Below are 5,000 nucleotides of genomic sequence, written 5' to 3' on the forward strand. Positions count from 1 at the left end.
ACATATTGGGAAGTTTATTCTTTCTATTTTTCTAGTCTGTTAATAGTAAATATATTTTTCATGGAGCAAAAGCTTAAATATATTCATGGAAATTTATTCTTCTATTATCACTTTGGAGTTTCTTTTTCTAGAATTGCTTATAAATGCTCTATGAAGCACATCATTTTCAGCAGTTTTTTCCTATTATTTATTACAGTGTTGAGGTTTGAGTTTTTATATTAAAACCATGTGAACTTTAAAACCATATGAAATGAGTTTTGTGCATACTCAAAGAGAAGTTTTCTTGTTCATTTTAAGTTCTAATTACTAGTCTCAGGGATATTATGACACCTTGGTTTTATTCCTACAGAGAGACTTCTTAGTTTGCTGTTTTCATCCACTTAATGAACTTATTACAAATTCAGGAATGGACAGGTGGTGTGATATCTCTCCAAGACCTCAATTCTGAGTGAGTTTTGTTGAAAGCCACCAGTCCTTGCTTTAAGAATTACTTAGAGATAAAATTATTTCTGATTATTTCAGCCAAATGTTTGATATAACCATATGTTTAGTCTATCTCTGGTTCACTAACAGCTTATTGGAATTTTCAGCTTTGTAATTTGTTACTGATCCAGCTCCTCATTCTACATAAGCTCAGAGCCTAGCATCCTAAATTAATTTCATGCATTCATTTCTGAAATCACAACTCTGTCTATTAAGATAAACAGAGAAATAGCTTTTATACTTCTGGCCTTACTAGTTTTATACTTATACTATATATCTAAATCTTATTTAGTAGATATCCTCTACCTACCAAAAACTTAGTCATATAAACATTAATCAACATTTCTGGTCCTTAATGGCTGGATAATTTCAAAAATTATGGCCCACGTTATTTCCAGGAAAGAAATATTTTTAAACATTTGCAAATATATTTTAAAGCAAGAATCTTCTATATTATTTAATTACTATGTGTTCTGTATAAGATAATTTAATAAAAATATGTGAGAGTTTCTATATAGACCTTAATAAAAGTTCATAAACAAGCCTAGGCTAGCTAACTATCATCTCATACTTGAGAAAAAGAAAAGTTGGATTTTATTTAATATCTATTACTCTATGTCTTCAGAAGCGAAAGGGGACACAACAGGCTTCCAGAGGATTCTGGCACATGCTTAGTTTGGGAGTCAATATCCTAAAATGTAGTCAGCATACATAACTCTAGGATGTTTCTTTGGGATTATGTATACCTGGTTCCACTGCTTTGATAAATATTTATTAACTAGATATCTAAAATCTTTCAATTATTTTGTTCCACATTTTTTATAATTTTCTTTTTCAATTTTTTAATGGTTTTGTGTATTTTGAGATTGAAAGCAAGCTTACAACTATAGTTTCTTGATTACTTTTAAAGTTGTTATGTTGTAAATTTTTGTTTGGTTTTATCTGTTTCCTGAGACTACATGGTGATTTACCTTTTTATTTATTAAATAAGTTTCTTTACTTTCTACTTTTTGAGATTATAATGTAATTACAACATTTCAATCTTGCATTTCCTCTGTTCAAACACTCCAATGCATACAAACTCCCTTTGCTCTCTTTCAAATTCATGGCCAGTATATTTTTAATTTTTCAATTAAAAAAATAAATATAAAAATTATATATATATACACACACACACACACACACACACACAATTTTTTTTTCAGTGGTGTGCCTTTCCCTGGGGAGACTACTTTGTCTACTCTCACCATTTCTTGGTTACCTGACTTCTTTTTCTATATTTTAGGTCCCTGGATCTTTCCCCCCAAACCATACTAACATATCTATTGATGTCTTTCTTGTTTTTGTCATATTTTGGCAATCATACAGGTGTGACTTTATGGGTGCAGCTTCTGACATTTCTGGGGGGCATAATTTCACAGCAAACTTCCTGATCTTCCTTTTTTCCCCTCTTTCTTAAACAATGATCCCCAAGTCTTAAGTCATAGGAGTTGTGTTGCAGATGTACGTTGGTACTAAGCTCCATAACTCTGCATTTTCATTGGGTGTCATTTTTTACTGTGGTCCTTAAGTGTTACAAAGAGAAGTGCCCCGAGGAGGAGTAAGAACTACAGTAATCTGTGAACATTTGGACAAATATTTAGTATGTAGTTGGGGATTATTATTCTTTATACAGATTAAACCAAGAAAATGGAAAGCATGCATAGAGTAGGGTGCAAGAGAAATCAGGAGCTGCTATATGGGTGGACACTGTTTAATCTCTCACCAACAATTTGTCAAAACATGTCTCGTGTATGACCAACTGGAGAGAGGGTCTGCACTCAAAAATTTTAAATTATTTTTTTCCATTTGGGATCGTGTGTGTGTGTGTGGTGTGTTTCTGCCAATGTAAAATTTCATGAAATTCTGCATATATCAGATTTCTAGAGGACATTTGACCCAGCTTCTTTTAGCATTTAGAATCTATGTTTTTCACAATAAACTCTTCAGCTTGATACACATATGTATCATCAGAATGCTGTCTCCTCCATACCTGAATGCTTCTGGAAAGTTTCATTGCTGAGTGGATTAATGAAGAATGTCATTCCCTTCCTTCCTCATCCTCTGCATGTGTTTTCCTTAATCATTAGAACATTAGAACTCTTGATTTTAACATTTGTACAGTCTTTCAACTCTAGACATTTTTTTTAATATTTGTCTTTTGGATAAATCTGTGCCTTTCTCTCCCTCTATTTTTTATCTAGAATTTGTATTAGTTTATATTTTCACTATTTATGAAACATTTTTTTCTTGAGTTGCAAATGTTCACGGTCCACACCTCCCCTGACCTTGTGTTTGGGATATACATTTTAATCAATTCCCTTTTCTACCCTTTGTTTTTGTTTGTTTGTTTGTTTGTTTGTGGAAACTTGCACTATTTACAAAAAGCTAGAACCTTCAAATAGGAATGACAGTAGGCAACACAAGTTACAAGTGTTTGTTTTATTTCTGCATATGCAGAAAATGCAATCACCTGCAGTTTTCATTATTTTTCTTTTAGAAAATAGCTGTTTGGACATGGTTAACAGAACACGCTACGGAATAGCATGATCACTAAATATTGAAAATAAAAGTTTATTGCTATGTATGAGGATAAATAAATTCTTAGCAAAATTTGATTGATACAGCGTCTGTCTAAACCACAGCATCTATTTGTGTTCATCAGAATTTTCAAATGCATTCGTTAAAATTTATATTTCTTTGAAGTTCTAAAGTTTTTAATTTAAATTGTTCCATGTGGAATTGGGAGGGATGTTAACATTTTTAAATAATTCTCTAATTTGAATATAATTTAAAGCCGTGAACTATACTCTAAAGAAGCAGTATACCAGTATTAAAGCTGGCCAATGAAGATATTTAAATAGTGTTTCTTAGCCCTGAGAAACAATGATACAAAATGGCTTTGAAGGTGGTGTGCCAAGTTAATACTTGATATTATGAAAATTGGTTGTTCTTTCATGTCTTTGAGAAATAAATATGTATCAGTAGTAAATATAAAACTAGGCTATAAGAACTGAATATTTCATCAAATAAACTACTAACTGAATAAATATCTTATGCCATTTGACAAGACATTAATTTTTTTAAGGCAATTTTAATTCTGTGGGTAAGGCATTCTGCCACAGCCAACATGGAGATGTGCTTTTGTTCACAAAAAGCCTAAGCACTTCTGCCTGGGACTTCATGTACCCTTCTAATTGAGTGCGCATACACTGTTTCATCAGCTTGGAGAGTCTAAATGAAGAATCATAACTATGACATGCAAGATTTATTCATAGGAAATTATTTTAGCTCTATCTCCATATTTATAGATGTAAAAGCACATGACTTTGTAAACATAACTTCACAAAGTGGAAGGCTCTAGCTCTAATTTTTGGGTTTTCATCTTTGTCGTTGTGTTATTATTCTTACCACATATTTTAAAAGTATGTGAAATTAATTTAACCAGAAACATGACATTTGTTCAGAACAGAAATATTTGTAATGGCATCTAGTTCCAAATAGTATACATTAAATGCTAAATCTCATAAATTGATTGAGAAAATAGGCATTTAAAAAAACATTCGACTTAACTATGGAAAATAATTTAAAAACTTCAAAGGTTTTAAAATTGAATTTATAACTCAGTGTTCATGGGTAATTAGCAAACATACGTAACATTTTTTTTTTGCAATCTGCCTATCTAAAATGTTTAAGATGGAAGGTTGTTTCTACAGTGGTAATGTTTTAGCAATGATGAGAAATAGTCAAAATCTCTCTCTCCAATTCCTAGAAATGACTAACGTATACCCATATACATTATGATCAACTTAGAAAACCCCAGATAGTCTTTCATTTCACACAGGCCAGTATTCTTCATTTAGCAGTGGAGTTTAATTAACCACAGCCTTAATTATTTCACTTCTAGATTAGAATCCAGTGTCTACCCTAGCTATAGCTCATTAAGCTACATGAATATTTATTGAAATGTGCCATTAAGCCTCAGACATATAGAAGGGTTTCTATTTTACCACTTCTTCATGTTTTATGTCACTCCATTACATTACCGGATCTATCTAGATTTGGTTTCCTTTTTAAATTCCTCCTTCTACTCACTATTTCTGCCTCCTCCTCTTCCTTCTCTTCTTCCTTCTCCTTCTTCCTCTCCTCCTTTCTTCCTCCTTCATTTCCTCCTCCTTCTCCTTTCCTCCTCTTCCTTCTCTCAGCTTCCTTTTCCCCCTCTTCCTCCTCCTCTTCTTCCTTCATTTGTTCTCATGAACATTTTAAGGATCTGTGTACTCATCTCCAGTCAATAGTCCTCTAAGGTGTCTGAGTGCAGGGATAGTAGGGTGCTCCTACTGCTCATTCTTGTGGTATATATTGTTTTCTACTTGTTTTTGTTTAAGTGATAACTTGCTCGTGGATATGATCTTTCTTTGTCTTCACATAATCACCACCTTACTACCGAGCCAAGAGGCAAGTTCATAGTACACACTCTA

This window comes from Grammomys surdaster, unplaced genomic scaffold, assembly GCF_004785775.1.
Source record: "Grammomys surdaster isolate TR1022 unplaced genomic scaffold, NIH_TR_1.0 191, whole genome shotgun sequence".
Taxonomy (NCBI): domain Eukaryota; kingdom Metazoa; phylum Chordata; class Mammalia; order Rodentia; family Muridae; genus Grammomys; species Grammomys surdaster.